Source organism: Dermacentor albipictus, chromosome 9 (assembly GCF_038994185.2).
Source record: "Dermacentor albipictus isolate Rhodes 1998 colony chromosome 9, USDA_Dalb.pri_finalv2, whole genome shotgun sequence".
NCBI classification, from domain to species: domain Eukaryota; kingdom Metazoa; phylum Arthropoda; class Arachnida; order Ixodida; family Ixodidae; genus Dermacentor; species Dermacentor albipictus.
In genome coordinates this window covers 46,972,176-46,989,682 of record NC_091829.1, presented here as the reverse complement: position 1 = coordinate 46,989,682, position 17,507 = coordinate 46,972,176, and the positions used below count along the sequence as shown (strand labels likewise).

Sequence of the window (17,507 nt, the reverse complement as noted above, 5' to 3'; positions counted from 1 at the left end):
TGTATAAAGATGCTAACTCACCTAAGTTATAAAAGAATTCTAGGAAATACCTTTTTGCAGAAAAAAATCTGCCTATTGCCCCCTTAGAAGCTTAGCCTACTCGCTTCATTCTATTCTCTGAAACGTTCAAACTGGATGCTTATTTCACTACCCCAGCAGTTTCACTTATACTGCCACTAACTTATATGTTTGGAAAACGAATTTGCTCAACAGATAGCGGAAAAACTAAAGCCTATAGAAAGTTGATACGTCACCGCGTTCCTTCTGACTGAATTATCTGCAAAGTTCGAATTCGACGCGTACATTAACCTACTACAAATGTTCGTTACTGATGCTAACTCGCCTAAGTGATAAACGAATGTGGGCGAATTGCATTTCGCAGAAAAAAGTCAGCCTATAGCCTGCTTAGAAGCTTAGCCTACACGCTACATATTGTTCTCTGAATGGCTCAAACTGGACGCTTACTTCACCATTCCTGCAGTTTCACTTATGCTGCCCCTAACCTATATGTTTGGAAAACGATTTTGCTCAAATTATTGCAGAAAAACGACAGCCAATAGAAAGTTAGTACCTCAGGGCATTGCTTTTGACAATTATCTGCAAGACTCAAATTCGGAGCCTAGTTAACTCTGCCTGGAAACGCAGGTATACTGTTGCTAACTTACCTAATTGATAAACAAATTTGACCAAGTTAATTCTTGATGAAATAAAATAAGCTTATAGCGCCCTTTGAAGCTCGGCGTAGTCCTTCTCACCGAATTCCCTGAATGGCTCAAATTGGATGCTTACTTGTCTACTCCTGTAATTGCACGTACACTGACACTAGCCTATATGTTTGAAAAACGAGTTTCTCAACATACTGCGGAAGAAACTAAAGCCTATAGAAAGTACCTCACCGCATTCCTTTTGACTGAATTATCTGCAAAGTTCAAATTCGAGGCTTACATCACTCAGTTTGCAAATAAACATATTCCGATACTAACTTGCCTAATTGATAGACAAATTTGGGCAAGTTAGATTTCGGAGAAAAAAATCAGCCTATAGCCCCCTTAGAAGCTCAGCCTATAGCCCCCTTAGAAGCTCAGCCTACTCTTGTTCACTGAATTCTCTGAAAGGCCCAAACTAGACGGTTATTTCACTACCCCTGCAGTTGCACTTATACTGCCACTAACTTATATGTTTGATAAACGAACTTTCACAACTTATAGCAGAAAGAACGACAGCCTAAGAAAGTTAGCAACTCACCGCATTCCTTTTTACTGACTTATCTGCCGAGCCCAACACAATATATACGGCAGTTGTCAAATGTAAATGCCAACAGCATATTATGTTTTCTTCATCTAAACTTCAAATAGAAAAATGACTCATTTTTCATGCAATAATGTGTCGCTGTTATTGTAACTCTAGTTTAGCCTAAGCACCAACCAGCCGTTTGAGCCTTTCGCCTTAAAAAGCAACCTGCAAGCGGAAATGCTCACCTTCTCTTAACATATAGTGATCGGTCTGTCATCAAATTTAGGATGACGAACGTGTTGACCTAATCCACAGCCGCTATCATTACTCTGAAAAGGTCAAACTCAGCCCATCCATTACACCACCTTAAAGTGCACGTGTACAGACACGAACTTGCGTCATAAATAATGTGCGCATATTACTTTTCGCAGAAATAAACGTAAGCCTATAGTCCGATCGCACCTCAGCGAAGTCTTGTTAACTGACTTCCCTGAAATCGGAAATTCAACCCTTCCACCAAACCCCATTCCCTTAAACGTTTACAGACACTAACATAGATGATTAATAAAGAAATTTGTCAAATTATCACACAAAACACATCAGCCCATAGCTCAATACAACCTCTGCGCAGTCGTGTTAACTTGCTTCCCTGAGTAGCTGATATTCGCCCCTTCCATCAGACACCCTGAAATGAGCGTATACAGACACTAACCTACATGCTTAATAAACGAATTCGCGAAAATTGCTTATCCTTCCTTCTTCCTTCGTCAAGCATCACAAACCACATTCATCCCCGAGACCTCGTCATAGCAAAGCACAAGCTGACACAACTCTTTTGTTATATAGGACACTCATTATATATAATATTCGTTATCAGCGTAAAAGTTCACATTGCCGAATAAATTTAGAGGTTCTAACGTATTTCGTTATATCCAGTAAATTCGTTAGATATTTTTGTACTTCGGCATGCGGATGAAGAAGGTTCTGCTGGCCAGGACATCCTGGAGAACCGACGTCCAAACTAGTGTTGCCAGCTGCGCGGATACATCATGCCACTAGTAAGGCTGAAGCACTGCGTTGTCCACGTTGCTCGCAAGGGGCACTTGTGGCCTGGCATTATCCTGCGGCAGTGGATGCTGTTTCCCTCGTCGCTCCAGGAGTCAGCTGGACCCTGGAGGGACAGTAGGACCGCAGTGACAATCGCAACCATCTTTCTGCGCTTGTTTTATGGACCGCGCTATAACGTTGGTCTATCGGTTCAGCGCCCCATCGACCGCGCGAAACGGTTACATCGAAGTTACAGCGCAGTCAGCAGTAATTTTATGCCCTTCATTGCGTTCTCTTTAGTGAAATAAACAAAGAATTACCACTGCGCAACTAAGCTAACTGGCGAACGGTGCAACATGGGCACATATAATTTAGTGTTAAAGGGCTTCGCCTTTCGGTTTGGCTTCAAATTAGATTATAATTCATGTTCTTTTTTTCGGGTGTGTGTGTGCATTGCAGTTATTACCAATTATATCGTCCACATTATGCTTGTTAGCAATGCTACTAAGAAAGCAGAATGGTAAAACAATTGGCATGTGCCATACATTTTTCAAAAACTAAATTGCTCAACTTAGTTACAGGGGAAAAACGCTAGCCTATAGACAGTAGCTCACCGCATTCCTTTTGACTGAATTATCTGCAAAACTCAAGTTCGACGCATACATCACTCTGCCTGCAAATGTACGTATACGTATAAACCAGATTCACTTAAATTTTTGGATGTGAGAAACAAAAAGTTACCATTTAATTGGTTTACCGCAGAAAAATTCCACTTAACCTGATCCTCTAACTTTATTAAGCTAAACTATTCCAGTCACCACTTACGCCTGCTGCTTAAGTCTGGTTTAGCTACACGAGAAGCTAATGGCGTCTCTGCATGCATAAACAGCTAATGTTTAATCGATAATAAAATGAAAATGTGTCGAGCTGATACCACAGAAACATGAATTAAGAAGGTCCTCAAGGTGCCTTTGCAGACTCGTAAATACGGCCAAGACACTTCCCAGCAATAGGAAGAAACAGCGACGTTCACACTTAATGCAGCTGATAAAACCCTGAATACTTGGGAGCATTTCCTTTCAAGGAGAAGAGGGTACTGAATAATTTCTGAGCAAGATAGGTGAAACAGCTTTAGCGAGAGCGCACAAGTTATTCCAACACTAGCAAGCAAGAATCATTCAGTTGCTTAAATAATTGTGCATATAATTATTTTGCATCTTACGATGTCAATACATTCCCCCTTTTTCGTACGCCTTTCGTGATTATTATTGCGATAGCAATCATATGAACACTTCAGGCGCATCTTTGACGTTGCCGTTACCCGTCGCTTTAATGTTTCATATAAAATGCAAGGTCGATAACATTCTGGTTACACGCCGTATGCGGCACGTGCGACTAAAAGCGTGCGTCGGCGTACTGAGGATGGTGGCTCAACCTCGCAGCGCGACGGAGGAAGGCTGGGAGAAAGAGCGCGATGTTCCATAGCACGCAAGCAACTGTGGGGACGGGGGAGGGGAGGGGAGGGGGCGTGCTAGTCCGGGGGCAGGTGCGTATGGAACGACCGAGTGTGGCCTTGGAAGCGAACTGCAGTGGGGACAGAGTGCACCGAGTGCAGGCAGCTAAGTGTGGCGCTGTGTTCTCATCGTTTAGTTCGCGTTGAACAGAGAGGCAGCCCGAAGGTAAATTCGCTCGCTGCTACTGCCGCACTTCCTCAAGCCAGCGCATTTGACAGCGACTTCCTGATGTAATCGAGTGATGCATTTTTCATGTCTGCTTGTTAGACCTTACATCGTGCTTGTTAATTACTAAGCAAATCTGTAAGGTTTACACGGCCTATAAAACTACTACCCTTACTCCGTATAGCTGCCTAATAATTCGCTATCGCAATCGATGCTTCACCTTTCGGGAGAAAGTGTCTTTTTTGTTGTTACGCTTATTTTGTGCTATGGTTGTCTAGGTGCTCCAGAAATAGTAGATTTCGGCTATTGCGAATCCCTGATTCCGTTTTCACCAACTTTGGTAATATATGAGCAGATTCTCGAAGTCCTTCTCAGCCCATCTTAATGGTTGTGTACTGTAGCTTCTGCTTCCTCGGTAAGTAGTTGTCAACCTTGTCAGTTAACTTCCCACATCCTGAATCTCTCTATACATGAATGTTATCGCATTCCATACTTGATTCACAAACTGTGGTGCTGCAAGTCCACAGATATCATGTTACCCACCGACGGCCACTGTAATAACTACAGTGCTCAAGTTTCCGCGCGCTCCAATACAACCCTACAAAATGTGTCATTTTAACGGGCCCTATGCGATAACTCTCTAGACGGCTACCTCAACTCTACCTCCCCTGCCCACTATCCACTCTAAAATACTTTCACTTGGTAGGTCACGCACGACCATCCGAGAACGTCGGCCATAACGGCAGGGTATGTGCCTGTGGCCTACTCCACGACGGGTCTGACTCAGCATGAGGAGACGCTCAGCATTGGCCCCGCCATAGGCTGCACGTGGGTGTCTACCTGTATCCGCGCGGGCCGTCACCATTACATGGCCACGGACCTTCCCGATGCGGCCACCTTTCTGTGACTCGTGGTGCTGTGGTGCTGCCTGAGCGGCGGCTGCGCCGTCCACCTCATGGAACGGTCGCTGGTCGTCTCGTGGCTACAGCGGGTCTCGCCCCTGCGCTGGAAGCTCCAGAAGGTCGCCCTGGTCGAGTTCACCGGTGGGGCGACGCCCACGCATGACTGCCTCGGGGTCCAGTGGTCCTACAGGAGAACGCTACACAGGTGAGCGGACAAAGTCAGTCGATTTGGTCGTGCGCCACGCTGTAAAAGACAAGGTTCCAGTTGCTCGGAAGTAAAATTTGATGATCCAGTCATCTGAACACTGTATTCTGCGATGAAAGTGAAACTGGCATGCCCATCGAAAGACAGTGTAAAATGTGCGATTAGCCGCTTACACTTACTTCTGAAGCCTTAAATAAAGCAGTTTTCCAGGACTACAACAGGGGAAAAAGATGACCTGATGACTATGGACTGCATTATCTCATTTAATTCATTGATATTGATTGCTGTACAGTGTACACCATCCTTAGAGGAAGTGCCTGGTTAGCATTCATATTGAACAATTATATACAGTTGACATATATGTGATGAGGGCCTGTAAATTATTTTTTATACAATTTAGAAAACTCGTTCAAACATTGCAGAAGCTTAAATAGCTAAATTATGTATCAAGTTTACAAATCTGGAACTATTCCGTGATCTGTACCCAAAAACACATCTAAAGTGTATTAAATTGTCATATTACACATTGTTCTTAACTGTGACACTAATTTGCGGTGAATTTTGCGAAATCCTTGTAAACTTTGTAATTAATTCCCATAAGCAATAAATTCATTGATCAGATTCTTCAACTTAGGATGCCTAACAGATGCAGTTTACGAACCGTGGTATCTGTTCTTGGTGAAAAATTAAGGATTTTTTAACCTTGAGCTTCTACTTTCTTAAAGTTACTGATTATCATTAATTTTTCTTTAAAACCTGATTTGCCAAACCCCAATTTTCCTGCTTACAGTTGCTAGTATTTAACTTTCTTTCTCAAATTACACAAGTTTCCTTTAGTATGGTTGAGCGGTTGTCTTGCAAAAGCATTTCTGCAGTTTAGATACATTTGAATTCAGAAATCGTAATTGGCTGCGCGTTAAACCTTCACATTAAGGAAGTGAAGTTTACTACACGGCATATGTACTATCTACGCGTTAAGGTCGTGACCGATACAGAATACGAAGCAAGCTTCAGTGACAGTTCAACGCTACAAAACTGCTGCAGTAGTGATGGCAATTGTAATAGAGCACCAATAACCACTTTTTCACCATTGTGTGGTGCTGCCGAAACTTTTTGCCCTGTTTTTTTTTTACCCGTTCATTAAAGAAGAGAGAATGTTTAGTAGGAATGTCACTTTGCAACCACTTGTGTCACGGCTTTCTATAAGCCCGGAAGGCCTTTATCTTGTCTGTTTTCTTATCTAGTCCACATGTGTGAACGAGGCTAGAAACTATTACTTGCCGTGCTTGAAATCCTAATTTTCACACTACTTCATTGGGAAAGAACAGGTGCAACTAAATTTGTCTTGCCTACATCTTGCAATGCTGAGGAAAGAGATGTTAAGCGTACACACACCCTTGTAGCACTTGGCGGTCAGTGCTGCTAAAATTTGTTTTTCTCTCGTTTACCGCACGGTGTTCTATTCTTGCAGTTCAAAGCGAAATGCGGCACCGTAAGAGAAAATCACGCCCTGGCCCTGTGCGGCTTGCGCCGCGATAGACCCACTGCGCAGCCAGTCCTGAGTTCCAGCTTTGTTTGTCATCGCGTCAGTCATCGACAATGTACTGTAGCTGAGTTGGTCTGGAGCCTCTCCATATGCTGGCAAGACGCGGTAAAGTACAGCGTCGACGCAAGAACTCCAAGGAACTGGTTGATGTGTCCGCGACTATTGTACGTGAAGTGATTAAAAACGCCTTTCTCTAGTATGTGCCGACCCCCCCCCCCCCATCCTAGCGCAACTTTTCTAAAACTGAGCTTGACAAGCAGCTCGCACCATTCACATGTGTTTCACGGGCCAAGATTACTCATTGCTGTTGGCATGAAGAAGAGACAAAATGTTGGCATGAAGAAGAGACAAATGATGCGAGCTGTAACCAGAACGGCACATCTGTCATGGATACAATGTGCAGCTAGGAACGGTGGCCCTCCTATGTGGCAGTATGTAGTTGTCTGTGCAAAAAATTTTAACAGAGCTGTCTTTTTCACCAGTATCCTCTGAATCAGCTGTTTCGGGAACGGCTAACCACTGACTCAAATAGACTGTGCTACTTTACGTGAGCTGTGCTGGTTGTTGCAACACTTCTGGCTGAAATTTTATAACTGTGCACGAAATGCTTTTGAAGCTTTATGTTCAGCTTTGCAATCTTCCACGCAACAGTGCACGTCGAGTTGCAGCAATCTAATTTTGTAGTGAAACCATGGGAGATATCGTTGAAATGCTCAATCTTTCAGGCCTACCATCTTCCTCAAGAAGCCATGGCTTGCTCACTGAAGTCCATCAGTGTCTACGATGTGCGTGTGCTTATTCTAACTCTACTGGTTTTTTCTATTTGACCATTAGTGAGACATTGACATTTGACCATTGACATTTGACCATTAGTGACAAAGTGCTAAGCAGTCCAGGACTGTCAAGGACTGATAATCGAAGAGGCCCACTAATGCTTTGTGCTCCTATCCTATGTAATCTCTTCATACTGATCAGCTCAAGCTGCATGGTAAAGAAATCTCTTGTTAGTGCTCTGAAGACAAGCCTCTTGCCCAAACATTGGCTATAGAGACGACCATCGTTCGGCAGCTGTTGATTTGTTCATAGATGTGAGAATTCCGCGAGAAACTTTTCAATGAAGTAAGCAATATGATGATGAACTTGTTTAATAAAACTTCATAAGTACACCTGACCTTTGACTCGCTTTTGCATGTAAGTAAATATTATGAAATTGTCGCTGTGAACAGTTGTCCCCGACTGCTGTACACTTGTGATAAAATATTAACCGTATTTGAAAGTTTGTATAATTAGCCAGGAGAGCCGCACTTGCTGGATGGCTCATCATCTAATTTGGAAAAAAATTCAGTAGTGAGCAGCAATTGTATCACTAATGACCTTGAACATCTTTTATAATTATTAATTTGTAAACACCTGTTGTCGAACAGCCCACTTACTGAAGTTTTGAACACATTGTACACAATTATAGCACGTACTACACGAAATAAGATCTGTAATAGACCTTACCAAATACAATATTAGTGTGGCGGCAGGTCAAACGGCTCCTCAGCAATGCTTGCGTTCTTCCTGGGAGAACAAAAAACGACATTAGGCTTACACTGACAGCACCAAACGACATAATTTACGTTGAAAACAAGTGCCCCAGAATACAGGAAGTTCTAATTAGATATGGTCAACCTGCTTAACCATGTCACCGACATTGAATGACAGAATGTACTTTTATGGAGCCTCAACTCTATGAAATACATGCTAATACAAACATGCTAGTACACAGAATTGCAGTACTCACATTACAAGCACATTGTTCTTTATGAACTCGCAGCGCCTGTCCAGCGGTGCTACATCATAGCCTGCAGTTTGCCACAAAATCTGATGGTAATGGTCCTTACAGCAAAGTGTGTAGTAATGGCTATGCATTCTCCCTTCGACATCACCGGCACCACATCCTGCTGAGCGGAAAGAAACAAGCTTTGCGGGATTTAGTTGCTGTACTAAAAAGTGACATTCAGACCAGGACGACTCCCACAACACGGGTGTCATACGCCTAATTGTGTTTGTTGCTTCATGGTATCGCTACCGTTTTTTCTTGCTATAGTAACTTGTTCACTGAAATAGATATGCACTAAGGTGGCTGTCCATTCTTTCCCATACTAGGCATATCTAGCATGTCAGTGTCTGAATAACTTCTAACTGTCTGCTTCCACTTGCTGTGTTTAGGAAACTATGAGTGTCCGAAGTTTAGAAAGGCGTAATAAATGCTGTCACAAGAACACTAGCAACTACAAGCCCAAAGAGAGGACCCATACATGTTGTAACCATCCCTCTCCTATCAGAAAGGCTTCAGCGCCGGAATTTCCTCCAGTGATTTTTGTGCGAATCTCTAGGTTCCTTATCCAGAAAGGGTAAGAGATACACAAATGATAAGAATCTAGAGTAAAAAAAAATGGAAGCACAATTTCATTACACAAAGAGCCACAGAACCGTCATTCTCTGGTGTTTAAGCTTTGCATTGGGCCATCATGTTTTAGGATAATTCAATCCTAGACTCGACATCATTACAGTCATATGTTCATTCTCGTGCCCTTGGTATAAAATGTGCCGCCTCAATTATTTAAAAGCCAATGGCAAGAACGCGACGAAACTTTATTCCATGTGGGCTTGCACCACCATTTATCCGGAACAAGCCTGGAAAATCGCTGTCTGCTTCAACACATTCCAAAGTAACTCAGGTGCCATGTACCATGAAAGACGCCGCACTATGTTGGTTGGGACTAATTTTCACCACAGATTTTATGACAGGAAAGCGAAGTACGCTGACAAGACAAACTTCACTGCTGGGCTGCTGGAGCGACAGGCGAGAAATTGAAGCGGCGCACAGGAAACAAAGAAAAGAGGATCATTATCTGACATTTGAAACTTTATTAGAAAAGAGCGGCAAATTTAAAGCCGCGTCAAACACATACTATGGACAACATAGAATATTCCATGCGATTTTTCGATCAACTTGGAATTGTGAAACGGCGTACGTCTGCCCTTTTTTTCCTACCTCGTTCATGCGTTCATGGTGCGCTTCTCATCAGGGTAAGTTCTGGTGCCGCCAGTTTGCAATTTTCGTGATCGTAACATTAGTCAGGTAGGATAACTGCGGCTGCGACAGTTAGAAATTTTTACTCAGAAATTATATAAATTCGATATAGCGTCCTGTTTGCTGAGAATTCCAAGAAATCAAATGCTCTGGTTTAGAGATGGTGAAATCATTTTACAGGTACTTATTAGGCTCTCAAAGCGAAGGGCATTAGAAAGATTACAACATAACAAGTCTCGTCATCGATGAGCTCACCTCAATGGACTGGCTCGTTTAGTTGGCCTCATTGCTGCCTCCCACGCTGGAGCTGGTGACAATGTAGGAAACGCCGGCGTTGTCCTCGCCCGACAGATCGGTGCTCGACACGATCAGGTCCATCTCGTGCCGGCCGTTTACGGCAGCGATGAGCGATAGAAAACAGAACATGATGTGCGTATGTGAGAAGCACGGCGAAAAAATGTGATAATACGAAACACTGGGTTGCTAGTCTGGACGCCTCAAACTCCACTACGTTCTCAGATTCCGCCATATTTCTTTTTTTTATTTTTTGGACAATCAGAGAGGGCTTCACCGCCTTATGCGCCAATGACACCAGGAAAGATGGGGAATTTGTTAATATAGAGTAACCTCTGAATGCCCAGAACATCTCTAGACTTTCCTCATGGGGGATTCGTCCAGTGTATAAACCACAGTCAAAGGCACAGTCCTGGACACGAAAATAAATATAGCAGGTGATGGCGTCCGACGCGTCTTATGCGGGTGAGAAAGACATCGCCGCATTTGTTGGCGTCTGCCTCGTGATTGGCCCCGTAAGGAGCTATTCCCACTACTGCTGCCAACTACTGCCAACATGTTTAGGGTAGGGTACTACCTTTTTCGAAATACCATAAAAAACTTACGTTATGCAGAAACAATACCTACGCCATGTGTACAATGCTGGTTATAATGAAACTGCAGGTTTTTTTTCCATAGAGTGCATGTTATCACGACTCACAAACTATACCACCCGTCGTTTGAGCACTATATTTAAATATTAATTGATATATAGCATACATAACCTGAGTACTCTGGCACATATAGAAAAAAAGAGTAAAATTATGCTACCAGACATGGAGAATATTGGAACGTTGTTGCACCCCATTTGAACTCTGGCATAGAAAGGCTATGTTATTCTTTACCCTCACTGTTAAACCATTATCAATCTGCTAGTTATGATTTATTTACTTGTTCCACTGCTAAACTTAGATATATCTTTGGAGAAGAAAAACTGATTTTACTTATCCTGGCATTTTTTTTTCAGACCATTGTGCTTGACTTTTCTTCTGCATTAATCAAGTGCTTACATTTGTTTACTGACTGTGTTTTTCATTGTTGTTGCCCATACACCGCTCATCACACGGGGCTGCGGACACCCCAAGCCGTCTACTGGCAGCTTTTCTTTTTTCGTCGTAATCCATCTGTAACTTACATAGTGGAAAATAAACTCCGGCCATGACTAGCTCCTCCGTGGTTTCAGATGGAGTTACTTGATAGTCAAAGCTACTCACGAGTCCTTTAGTGCACGCAAGATGGCAAATGATGGCAGATGGCACGCAAGATGGCAAATGATGGCAGATGGCACCAGGCGATTGAGGAGCACTTAAGTAGGTCTGCTACGCAACCCTGGTCTGGCGACCTGCACTCTATTCCACCACAAACGAACTGCCGGACATCGGTGATACTGTGATAGTGAGAAGCAGCAGCATGAAGAAACTCTTGAATTGCTTTGGGGTTATTCAACCCGGTGAGCCATTACCCGACAGCACCAGCGTCACGAGAAAGCTGCGCACGCCGCTGCGGAGAAATGTCTCCAAAGGTAATTCATCAGGTTGAAGAGAGGCTGCCCAGGTAGAACGCCCCTGCCCAGTAAAGTACTTCGTCATCAATGCGGGCTCAGATGTAACACTGAAAATAAAACTGATTCAAGCTCAAATGGACAAGAAATGAAACCGGGAAACAAAATTAATTAAAGACTACCCGATACTTAACGAATCCCGAGCAGAGTAAGGCAAACTAAACCTAGAACAGCTGGCGGCAGCGATCTTCACAAACGATAGCCACACATTCACCCTCCTCCTTCATCGCTTCGTTCATTGTTGGCCTTTTTTTTCCCTTACAACCTATGGCTCTCACCCACCTTACGGCATCGCTCAACAAGAATGGATGATGCGAAACCATGATAGAAAATAAATAAGATAAGTTTGTAAGTAAGAAGGTAAGATAAGATAGTAAAGAAGATAGATAAGATAGATAAGATAAGTAAATCCCGGAGATAAGATAAGGCATCTGTTTTTTCCTCACAAAATTTTTCTGATGCGTTACATCGTCTACTTACCTGATATGTATGTTTTGTATCCTTGTGCTGCTAATATTGTATAATTTTATTCTTTGGTATCCGTATGCTGCTAATATTGTAAAATTTTATTCTTTTGGTTTATTCTTTTGATATATGTGTGCTGCTAACATTGTATAAATTTTATTCTCTTGGTTACGTAACAATGTAAATTCATTCCTGCTAGGGCCAAGCAATGGCCTGCAGTATTCTGAAATAAATAAATAAATAAATAAATAAGATAAGTGATAAGTAAGATAATAAGCGTGCGCGTGCGTGCGTGCGTGCGTGCGTGCGTGCGTGCGTGTGTGCGTGTGTGCGCGTGTGTGTGTGTGTGTGTGTGTGTGTGTGTGTGTGTGTGTGTGTGAGAGAGAGAGAGAGAGACGGACCGCGCGCCAACTTCTGCGAGCAAGAGCGAGGTTGTCGTGGCACCGTGGCAATGCCCTGTCCTCTCAACGAACACCTGGCGCACTAACGCCGCAGCAGGTGTTCCTTTCACCCACTCTGCTCCGTCGAGGCGCGGTTGCTACGTGGTGTCGCAACCAATGGGTAATTACCTGCTGTTTCGGTGCTACAGACGACAGACGCCGGCTTTATCGCTCAAGGGGCCATATGACGCTTTCGCATCAAAATAAACGAACTTCGAAATAGAATAGCATGTAAATCAGTGACCAGACCAGGCGAATACAGTTTGGTTTAAAGAGAGTGAAAGAGATACATTAGCGAACGAACGAAGAAAAATAGGATGATGTTCAATTTTCTATTTTTTGTTTATTGAATGAAGCATAATTAACATCCTTGTGGTTAAAAGTCACAGGAAAGGTTCTTGTGATGCTGCTTTAAACACTTTTCCACCTACTAAGAAGCACCTTCCTTCTGCAGAGGCAAACCATCTGGGTTTCTCCAGAAAGCAAGCTGCATTTTACAGTGGAGATATCCTTCCTTAGAGGCTTGATCTGCGACGTTCGTGTCAGCGCAACCTCAAGTATCAGGCTTCCGGGTCAGCCTATTGCACTTGCTACCGAAGTCATCCATCAAGACACGCTATGCTTGCTTAGTCTTTGAAACCCATCGGTGTTTTCGAGCAGTCTGTTTACGTACGTCTTGCATGCCATTAGCGACTAATCACCCATAGTCGTTAGCGTGTATGCTTAGGCACAGTTTACTACGTGTATGTTATTCATTACGCGTGATTTATGACGCATGCGCAAAGCAATTTCTAAACGCCGTCAAAGGTTGGGAGCCAACCCGCGCACCACAACCCACATAATTAGTCACCTCAGAGTCATTAGAGCGCACGTTTTAAGGGTTGTGTGCTTATAGCATCTCCTATATTTTTTTTTTTTTTTTGAAGGAGGGGGGGGGAGGGAGGGGGCTTGTTTTCTGGCATGGCTTGCTCGCGGGAGTAGTCATTTGTCAGTTCTTGTTCGCCCCATCCCATGAAAACTAGCATCTTCAATCTCTTTGGCAACTTATTGCATAAGTGTGCGCACACAAAAATTTGAATAAGATCAGCATTCTTTGGGAACTTCACCAAGTTGGCGGTATGTTTTCACGTGTTATAAACTCTTTCGAAACGGCGTAAGTCACTGAGTACGTACCGCTCTTCAATGAACCTCTTTCATGCCAACTTGTGTCGTTGCTGCTATCCTCGTACATTACGGCTCATAACCCGCAGCGGGAGTTTACCAACGCTCGGGTAGATACGGCCTAATGAATACAGAAGTTAAATTTCAATTGCAAAGTTACAATAAATGGTAAATTTATTGTGATTGATGCAACACAATCAATCACGTCCCTGAATTTAAATGCACTCCAACTAATAAGACTAAAGGAAGCAGATTTAATAAGGAATCGCTCGGAATCAATTATAAATTCCTCGACAGTAGTGCAAACATCCCTGTGACTACACGAGAATCGCAGCTCCATATGAATGTACAGCGGGAAATGAGATCCAGGCCAATTTTGCGAAAGAGAATTTCTAAGATCCTTTTTTTTAGTATAGTAAAGCAGCAGATAAAAAGTAGCATATTGTTTCCCCGTCATTACAGAAAATGCAAAGGGTGGAATGCCTCAAAGCAGGCCTGTGTAGGTAAATGTTCAGAGAGGGAAACCCGACAGGGGGGCGTAATTTGCTGAACGTTATATTAAGTCTGCGTGTACTGAAACATTTACTGCAACAGGGACTACGGAGATTTCGACACTCAGGAGGTGTTAACATGAGCTTACACAAGACTTTCTGAACAGCACGCTTGTAAATCTGACCAAAGTGATATGAGCAGGCGGAAGTACGACAGGAAGAACATATCCTGTTAACTCGCTTAATAAACTAATTTCTGGTGTTTTACATGCCAAAACCGCAATTATGACGCACTCCATAGAGGGAGACACCGAATTAATTTTGTTCATCTTGGATTTAGCGTGTCCTCAACACACTGTACATGGGCTTATACATGACAAGTGAAGGGCCAAAACACACCAATAGAGAATCTATGACAATACGAACTTTTGTATTTGAGGCACTTAATTTGCGCAAGGCGAGAATTACTGATATATGAAGCAGGTGTTTGAAAATTAAGAAAGAAAGAAAAGTCATTTGCGGCAGATAGCACACTTCTAGTCCTTCAGCAATAGTCTACTCGAAGAAGCGGGAAATACTTGCCCAAGAAATCGAAATGTATAATCGAATAATTACCGAAATATCCCTAATTAAGTTTGTGACTACTTATCGTATGGCAGTTATGGCAATATAGAAATTGTACGTGCAAGAACGACAGCAACTGATCTCTTCCATTGCAAACATCGATAAGCGGCCGCTATCAGACGAGCTTCTTTCACGTCCTTGGCTTAATGCAAACAGCGCAGCCCTGATAACAAGTGCCGCTATGGCCTTTCTACAATCCACTGGGCTAGATGCATGGCTTTAGAGATGCCACAACGTTGTGAACTTGTATTTGCGCACATCCTCCTCGTATCATCATCAGCAGCAACAGCATCCTTCATCTGCGCTTTTCCTCCCCGTCCCTTTTCCCCAGTGCAGAACAGCAGGCTAGAGCAAGTTATAGCTCAGGCCGACCTCTCTGCCTTTCTGTAAATAAATTTCTCCCTCGAATTGTATCTGGCGACCTTGGAAGGCATATATCCCCTTGAAAAGTGTTCTGTGGATGACATTATTTTCAAAATATGCGCCATCAAACTTGAAGTAAAAATGTGCGATCCTGCCACTTACATTTTGTTGAAAGGCCATTTTACGCATTGAAGAACGAAAGTTACTGGAGAGTCAATGTATTTGACAACAGGTCATATATATATATATATATATATATATATATATATATATATATATATATATATATATATGAACGAGTAGAAACGGGATTAGCCGAGGGGGGCCGATATTTAATAATCATATCATGAGAAGTCAACAAAGACGCCCAAGGACTATACATAGGGGAAATTACTTGTCCTTACCAATTGAATTAAATAAATGATAAAGTAATGGCAATGAAAGTGATTGAAAAAACAACTTGCCGCAGGTGGGGAACGATCCCACGTCTGGCACGCGTAATGGGAAGACGACGGATGCGAAGACCTTTGGGATACCTCCCACTGAACTGATGTTCTTGTAATTTTTATCAAATAGTTTGCTAAGTTTAGTATTTCGTTAGGCGATTCTTGAAATAGGATCTTCACCATTGCATGTGAAATGTGAAATAATGAAGAGTTTGTGAAGAGTTTGTGAGTTTGTGAAGAATTGTCTAACCATATTTTGTAATTACGTTTCAAGTTCATTGTATGTTGTGTTGATCTAATCTCTGGTGTATCCACTCCTGCTATGTCTCATGTATTGAGACAGCAGTATCTGTAAATAAATAAATAAATAAATAAATAAATAAATAATCAGGTACAGGGGCTGCTGCTGGCAACGTTAAAATAATGTGATCAACCCTGACGATGCGACCTTTCTGAGCAGTCATGTGTGAAAACATCCTGCCGAAGGCAGGCTGGAAAGCGTTTTTCTAATCCTTTGAGGATTCCTTTAAAGGATTGTTTCATTTCTTGCGGAGTGAGGACTACCTGCCAAAGTTGAGGACTGGGCTTGTTGGTACAGCATATTAGAGGCTCGATTGCGCAACATTTGGACGACACACACGCAAGAGATACACACACCACAGAGCGCTACTTGCAACTATCGTTTTATTCCCTTGTCATTGGAATAAATACTGGTAAGAAATGCAACATTGTGAGCAACGATAGCAGCCAAATGACGCGAGAAATAATCGAAGCCGCTGAGATTGCCCGTTTGGGAAGTATGTGCGTGTGCATGCCATCAGTCTCCCTTAGTGCAAAGGAAATAGATTTCCTCACGCGCTAATCTGTAATTTTGTATCGTGGTCCCTTTTTTGCGATGCCGAAAATGATCACATGACAAAGCTGGCTTGGCATTGGTGGATGGCCATGTTTGTAAAAATCTTTTTGTTTTTGTCGTTACCCTCCCCCCCCCCCCCCCCCAGTATCTTCCAGTATTTGTTCCACTGACAAGGGAATAAAACGATAGTTGCAAGTAGCGCTCTCTGGTGTGTGTTTCTCTTCTGTGTGTGTGTCATCGAAATGTTGCGCAATCGAGCCTCTAATATGAGGACTACCTAGTCTATATTAAATTTTAGAAGGAGTCTCTTACTGTAACGGAGGAAGTTAATTAGCGCAGGCTCATTCTTGGTTTTGAAAAGGAAACAAATATTTTCTGTCGTATTCATCATTCGCTCGTGTAATAGTACCCTTGAATGTAGAATGAAAAAATTATAATCCTTGCAATTTTGCGGACACTGGTTGTGCAACGGTCGTCTTTTTCCAGGCAGCTTTTCGCCTTCTGTAATCTCGCCTGCACTCAGTGGTCCACCAAAGAGAGGGAGTTACGTTTAGCTGATTGAACTAGAAGCTCTACTACTACTATAAATGTTTTAGCACATTTTGTAAAAGTGAACAAATATTATGCCTAGCTTCTTTACTGCTAATATTCGACATGTACGCAACAAAAAAACGCTCGCATTTTACAAACTTACTGTAATTCACAAGAGTGCGTCCTTGACACTCGGCTGACTTTATCGCGCAAGCTGTCTCAAAAAAACACAGGGAGATGGTCGCTATTTGTGGCGACATCGATTGTGGAACGAGATCTCACAGTGAAACTCGTGCTAGCGAATCCGAAATCCAGCACTGTGCGAGATTGCATTTTCGCCACCGGATGAAACGTTCCCACCACCGCCATCTCGCAGAAAGGAAATGCCACGCGAAGAGAGCTTGCTATGGAGTGCCCTGCACAGATACGAGATGGCGCTGCGGGCGTGCAGAACTGCATAGACGGGCGCCGGCCCCACATTCCGCGGGACAACCCGCATCGATCCGTTGGCAAACGAAAGCCGAGGTTGAAAGGCAAGGAAA

At 43.0% G+C, this 17,507-nt stretch overlaps 1 long non-coding RNA gene across 1 annotated transcript; it reads right to left on the bottom strand.

The window, feature by feature from the left end:
• Window positions 1–4,822: 4,822 nt before the first annotated feature.
• LOC135897164 (uncharacterized) lies at window positions 4,823–10,074 on the bottom strand. Its single transcript, XR_010562944.1, has 3 exons — window positions 9,950–10,074; window positions 8,116–8,175; window positions 4,823–5,045 (listed from the first exon to the last, which is right to left on the bottom strand). It is a non-coding gene; the product is annotated as an uncharacterized lncRNA (long non-coding RNA).
• Between the last annotated feature and the right edge of the window lie 7,433 nt (window positions 10,075–17,507).